The following is a 7,752-nucleotide window of genomic DNA, read 5'->3' as shown; positions in this document are numbered from 1 at the left end:
TAATTAGTCTTCTGAAAAAGAAAAGTATCTCCAAAAAAATCAAGTTTTAGTCAGTGTTAATGCATGACTTCCAGCCTGAATCTCCAGCACATGCTGAATCAATGCTTTAACCTGAATAAAGGAATTGTTGTTTAGATGCACTCTACCCTTCCAAATAAAACATCAGAAGATTTGGATAGCCCGGACAAACGTACTGGGAACGCTTTCAAAGCTGCAAAGGAGAAGTCTACCACTGACAACCTTCGGAAGATGGGTGCCCATCTTCAATGTATGCCACTGGAAATCGTTTTTTACAGGTATCTTGCATGCAGGTTGTATTAAACATGAACATAATAAACTGATGGGGAAATTTACCTTCTAAAACTCACAGCCCTTTTTTTCTGCAGAAAGTTTGTATTAAAAGAAAGTAAACAAGCAACTCTACAGTGGAATGCAACGCAAAAGAAGTCATCTTCAAATATATTAGTACTGATGTATTTCTCAGGCCAAGATCTCTGCTGACCTCTCTAAGCTCCAGCTCAGAGTGGGAGCTACCCACTGCCTGTGCCAGCTCTGTGGGAGTGCAAAATGCACCCGAGCCAGAGGGCAAGGAGGACCGAGCCTCCACGCACCAGGGAGCAGGATCATGAAGTGCGGTTGTGCTTTCATAAACAGAGCCCAAGTGGACAGAAACCCTCCACTTGTAAATAGTTAACTCTGGGCACTTCCAGAAACACGCCTGCACAAGGAGTGCATTTTCAATCTCATCTCCCTGTGCACGATAACCTAAAAGCACAGGAGAAATTCTCTGCTGGCAAAACCAGTGCAAATTCCCCAGATTCCCGTAAATTTGATCAAAGTCATAGGGAGAACTCTTGTGAGCATTATGAGGGACCTGCACCTCTTTTACCTATCCAAGTGGCTGGTGTGTAAGTGCTAGCTAGCTCTTGCATTCAGAAGGACAATATTAACTTATGGTATTGCTAAGGATTTCTCAAATAGTTTTCACTCTGTCCTTGGTGGGAAACATATGAGGAACATCTCAATACCAATTTGTTTGTTCATTAGAATTTTATAAACTCACCTTCACTTTTTTAAAAATTGAAGAAACCTTAAAATACTTTTATATGCAAGACTGTTACCACTTATGCAACTTAGGGGTTTTTTTTAGTACCAAATGATGTTTTAAAAGTCATTAAAGAAAACTTACAAACTTTGTGCTTTCACTTAAAAAGTATTAGATGTGTGAAGCTTCAAGGAAAACGTTGCCTAATTTCTCCCCAGATCAGTATTTCTCCTTGCAGTTCCAAGGAAGGCTGCTTTTCTCACAGCTACTTTTTGAAACAATATTTTATGTAGAGTTTTGGTTTTTAATGAAATGATGCATTAAGGATTTTTTAAGCACTAGTTGCAGTAAGTGTTTTTGAGGGAGTTGGGGTTTTGCATGAGGAGTATCTAAAGCAAACTTATTGTGAACTATTGCTAAAACTATTGTGCAGCTTAATCTCAGGCAAACACCCAATGGGAATTTCTTTCTTCTGCTAAGGAATGTAACATATCTTCCTCTACAATCTGTAAGAAAAGTCATAGGCAGCATCGATGATATAATTGTAAACATTAAAAAGGCAATATACTCACTATTTTGGTGTTTCACTCCAGGCAGCAGCATGTTCACCCATGTTTCTTTTTTTTTGTTGTTGTTTTTGTTGGCTTTGAAAGTTCCCAAAAGCAAAAATAGGAGTCCCTGAAAGAAGTTTCTGACACTCAGTTACACAGGGCCAATGACAACACAGTTTACAAAAAATGGTTCTTTGCTTTTCATTTTGTAAATCACACAAATCATAGAAAAATCTCAAAGATAAAAAATTCACACGGTGTAAAAATGTAGGAAGACTTTGGTTAAAGCAATATTGGAAGACCTTTTTCAAGGAAATTCAGCAATATGCCAGTCAAGAACCAGTTTTCAGAACAAAAGGATGTTCATTAGATGAGCATCACACAAATTTTGATTTCATGCATACTTGGGACAAATCATAAGGTGCTCAGCACATAGGGAAGGTACAGGCTTACTTCAGGGAACTTGACACAAGTAAATATCTGAAGAATGTAAAAACATCAAAGAGAAAAAACGAATATTAAATTGAATGAGAAACACTTGTTAAAAGAAAAAAATGAACACAACAGGGTGTCTGTGACATACTGGGAAAAGTTCCAAGACAGTAAAATTAACAGAATATAAAACAATCTCCAGAGAAGTAATGGAAGCCATGCCATTTATATTTTAAAATTAGACTTGACAAACATTAATAAATATGTGCCAAGCAATAGTCTTTTATTGGTGGTAGAGAATGTAATTTATTTACTGTACTCAATTTATAAACTCGTAAGTGCTAAACCAACGTGATTAAGGCTAGAATTAGAGGCCTAAATTGTTCCCACGTGTTCATTACCATCATTGCCTACGTTCTCCAGCATGAGCACTTTATAAACAGGCAGTAGTTTAAATCCCCTTTGATAGCCCAGGGGTTCCCATTTGCAACTTGTGCAATTGTTACACCTGAACCAGATGCTCTTCCCCCGTCGCGGTGGCGATGCCAAGGACATCAGCTGCAGCACCCTCTACTTATTGCCCTCCCTTTGTAGTTACCACAAGCAACACTCTCTTATCTGCCAGCCCAAAATTCCGGGGAAGTAGTTTTTCTTCTCAAGCAAAGCCCAGGTCACACTGGAGCTGTGGAGGATCCCACTTGCGCTGCAAATCCAAGGGGACCGAGGCCAACTCATCTCGCTACAGGACACGCTGACATCTGGCAAAGCCTCTAGGGAGGGACAGAGGTACGTACTTGATTACAAAATCAAAAGCAAAAAGAAAAAGGTTGCCAAGCACATTATTGTAATTTACGTGATAGTCTAGGCTGATGCACCATTTCTTTCCGTAGAGTTGTCTGGATTACAAGATTATTCCAGCACACATTGCACTTGCTAAATGTCATGCGCAGGTATTAATCCTTGGCTGTGGCCTGGCCGCCTAAGGTCTGACTCCCACAGCAACTCCTATCTTCTGCCTGCCATCGTATAGTACAAAAACATTGAGTAAGGATCACTGTGCATCCTAGAGTCATCGGGATCCCTTTCCATGCAAACACAGGCTAAACAGACCCTCTTGGTACCTCTTCTCCTTCCTGTTTCATTCTTTAAACTAAAGGCACATGCAAACTCATCTTGGTGCTCTCTCTTCCTGTCACTTTATTTAAAAAAGATGTTTTTCAGTGAGTTTGTGATAACAAACATGCAAATGAGCGTTGATGGCTCAGCTGTCATTTTGGGGCATTTAGGCCTTTGAATTTTGCCGAGTAATTCCCTATTAGTCATCTCCGCATCAGGAAGACTGACTGCACTGCAGCCCGCTATAGGCTCCTCTTTACTTGGTATTACATACACTGTGAAAAGACACATATCAGAAAAGGGGCAGGGGGGAGGTACCAATCATACCGGCTACTCTGAACAATTGCAATAGCTCACCCTTAGTATTAAAGCCACCCAAATATATGACAGGAGGGTTTTCTGTGTGATACAGATTTCTTCAGGATTTATCAGCCCATAGTACTGAAGCAAAACAGCTCTCCCACACCTACCACACTCTGCGTATCTCCAGACATTTACTGAAGTCATAATTCTTTTTTAACAGTATCACTGTCATCTGCCATGGAAGAGTATAGCAGTGAGTTCACAATGTTCATACAGAAATAAGATTTGGGGAAATCTAAGCTCTTCTCTACAGACCACTGCCTTTGCTAATTAACACAGAAAAAAACTGAACTGGACCTAAAAGTTCTCTGATTGTGAGGAAAGTTCATAACTATATCCAGCCTCTATTGCTTGGGCCTTGTCTGACCTGAAAACATAGCAAAATAAATTAACAGAGAAAGTTGGAAACAATGAATGGGTTTGTGTTTAGTATATTTGAATCTAGAAATAACTTCTGTAGCACCCAGTACAGGATTTCAGAAGCCAGACTCCTATATAAAAAGAATTAAAATTAAAAGAGAAGTCCCTTAGTAGACTCTGTCTGTTAAATTGCAATGCCTGAAAAATAAATGAGTGCATAAACAATACAAGTTGTCTGTTTATGTGTCTGTGTGTGTGCATATATATACTTTTGATAGGAATATTCCTGCAAGCTCCTGGTCACAAGTGGAAATAAGTCATGAAGTAGCAGCAGCTGCTGCTGATTGCGAATCCTGGTATCCTGCTATTCCGATTCACTAGAAGGAACATTCGGAGTTAAAGTGCAGTATGAGGTCGAAAACTACGGGGAGGGGGGAAAGAAAAATAAAGCAGGGCTCATGCCCTCTTGGAAATTTTTTGAAATTCTGGAAATTTCTGTAGAAACTTAAGCTTGTTTTATATATGATTCTGTCTTTATACCAGAAAGATTTCTTGAGATTTGTTTACTACCTACAGAAGAAAGAAAAACCACTGTGTGCCAGACAGCGTGCAGTTGCCTGCACTCTGGCCTTCCAGAGTTCTGCCTTGAAACAATAGTAACAGCAAAGGTACAGCATGAACTGGACCGCTTTGTGTTCATTAACCTCAAATGAGGTTTGTTTTTTCAAAGCCTGTTTTGGAACCATTTAAATGATAACATTATAAAGCTAGGCAGCCTTTACACAAACACAAGGGCCCAAGGCTTTTTAAAAAGTAAAGCCTTTGTAATTAACTTTCTCTTTTACCCAAGCATTTCCTACCTGTAATGGTAGGTAAAGGTTCCTACCCTTTTTGGAGGGCTTTCTGCCCTCCAAAAGTGAGGAACTTCCTCAAGCACTGCCCAGTCTATAAGGATCCTCTGGCAAGGTGCCACCTATGGTCAAATGCATGTCTGCCCTGAAAAAACAGCGTTTGTATCCCCTAAGCACCTCTGTTGGAAATTAACAGGCATATATCACACTTCTGGCATGGAGCTACTGAATGGTCTCTTCTTGAAGGCACATCAGGCATTGTGATGCCCAAGATTTCACTTTCTAAAGGGATCTACTACTTTTTGTCCTGTGATTTAAGTCTCCTGTGATTTAAGACATCTATGCCCTTGACTCCCCAAACAAAGCAAGAGAGGGGCAATTACCTAGTAATTTTCCACATCCTCGGAGAAAGTCCTAAACAATGAAAGTTCAAAATCCCAACCAGCATAACTGGGAACACTTTATGCCTTATTAAGAATGGAAAAGACTAACAACAATTCTGTAAAAAAAGCAGCAGTAGCCAAGAACTTGTTGCTGGATATATCCAGTTTTTATCGCATGACCAAACTTGCATAAACTAAAAAGTGATTTGGCTTTTTTGCATGACAAATCCCATTCCAGGTATGCTCAGGGTGTTCTTCTCTCCACATCCACAGGTTGAACTAGCTCCTGGTACTATGAGGCTTGCTTGGATGAGAAGAGTCTGTAAGGAGGAGTTATCTGCCAAAACTCAACTTGAAATAGAAACAATATAGAACCAGCCTACTGTTTACTGTAACTGAAATGACTGAAAAAGAAAGTGAACTTGAACTGCCAATAACACTTGTCTAAGACTCTAATGCTTGTGTATCCAGAAGCTATACACATTAACACAGTATGTTTGTATCACAAACACAAAGTCAGCATTCATATCATAAATCAGACAGTCATGCCCTCAGCCAAATTATTATGTAATGATGCAGCTTTGGTCACCACACCTCCCTTATGACCACTAATTAAAATCAACTTGCCAAGTAACATTTTTTCATCCCAAATGAGTAATTTCCTCAAAAAAAAAATTATAGCTTGAACCATATGGATAATCAGAAATTTTTAATTGTGCATCAAGAATAGGTTTCAATCCTTAAAAGTTAGAAGCAGCAGGGAGACAATGAAGCTAATACAAGACACAATTTTTTAGGATATATATAAAACTGTTAATAATGACTTGTAAAATACTGAGAAACCTGGCAATAAAGTAGCTGATGAAATTAAAAGTTGATACAGAGAAAATAATGTGAATAGAAAAAAAAACATAGCCTGCACGTGCACAGAGATGTGCTTCTTACAAAGCATTGTCATTTTTCAGTAAGATACTGAAGACACTGTTGTTATTTCTTTGAAAATGGTAGCTCAGCACCTGATCATGGTAAAAAAAACCCCAATGGAACATCAAGGATCATTACAAAAGGTATTGAGGACAAAATCCTGTATAAATACATGTGTGCACAGTTTGTGTACCATGGCCTTTAAAATAACTCCAAGATGGTTGCACTGATCACATTGCCAGAAAAACATCAAGTGTGTGTTTCTCAGTGTCTGGCAGCATCTGTATCCAGGCACCAGTACTTAGCCTTCCAGCTGGTAGGTTTAAGGATCAAGATTCAAGTCATGGGCACCCTTTACTGAGTTGAAGCTTCAGTGACAAAGAAAAGTGGTTTATTGTACTGTGAAAGCCATCTGCTCAGCTCTCAGGCACTCAGAAAATAAACTTACCACCCATTGATTTGATATGGGACTTAACCAACTCAGATATTCATATGCTACTGCTTTATAAAAAACTTTACACCTACTGTTACTTCTGTTGGCATTATTCCCATTTGTGGCTTTGTGCTACCCACAGTGCTGATGCAAGTCTCGGTGCTTGAAACACCAGACCAAGACTTTCAAGCCCAGTGAATATCATCTGAGTACCTACTGTAACCCACAGCAAGTAGCCTCTGTTCAAATGAGTGTCACAACAGTGTCGGTTTGGGGCTCAGTCTTGAAATGTCCAACATCCCTACTTAAACAATAAACATCAATAAGGCCACTCATTTTGAAGTTAAGCACATGCTTAAATGCTTTGCGGAATCAAGGTCAGCATGCTCAAAACTTGGAAGGATCAAGTCTAAAGTTTGGCTTTACATTTGAAGGAATAGCTCCAAGAGAATTTTTCTAACCTCACAACCTAATCCTAGGCATGTCTGTTGTAACAGATATGGCATATCATACAGGTTTTATTACTTTGCAGTGACCTGCACTCTCCGTTTCCTGGTTTTGCTCTAGGGAATTAATGTTCCCACCATATGCTTGTGCCAAGAAGCCTCTCTACCATGCCATCACCCAGCCAGCTCCATCGAAGTTGATAAACAGTCTGAGTAGCAGGCTAATGACTTCAAAGCGTCTGGTGAAGGTGGCCTGTTCCACTGATACCTTCTCAAGCAGATGACTGGAACAATTAAAAAGAAAGTTAATGTATCTACTAAAATGCTAAATTTAAAACTTGGAAACTTTCCTATCTGCTTCCTTCCATCTCAAAACACAGTGAGTTAACTAGGCCTGACTCTCTGGCAGTGGTCCATTTAAATAGCACAGATTTGCCTATCTAACAAAGCCCTTTTGTTTCCTACAGCTGTGAAACTTGAGTGCACTGTAACTTTTCATGCTTCCCAGGTTACCTTGGCACCAAACTGTGCCTAAATGCCTGCAAAAGATTTTTAACTCTAACTTTGGAGGAATATAATATCCACAAGGAAGAATGATGGCTTTCAGTAAGTGCCTCATGGTAGCAAGAACAGTGCTGAAAATCCGCTGTGCTTCAAATGATCACAAAGCTTCTGGAAGACAGGTGGCTTAATAGAGAACTGCACTCTCTGCTCTGCTACAGGCTACTTCACATTTGTCTTTTCTTCTGTTCCCCTTCCTCATGTTATACCTGTTCAGCTCTATCATCCAATGCAAAGGGAGAAAGGGGCGGTGACACATCTTTTTGAAAGAATTAATTGTAAGGACT

This window comes from Nyctibius grandis, chromosome 5, assembly GCF_013368605.1.
Source record: "Nyctibius grandis isolate bNycGra1 chromosome 5, bNycGra1.pri, whole genome shotgun sequence".
Classification (NCBI taxonomy): domain Eukaryota; kingdom Metazoa; phylum Chordata; class Aves; order Nyctibiiformes; family Nyctibiidae; genus Nyctibius; species Nyctibius grandis.
This window is presented reverse-complemented; position numbering follows the sequence as displayed.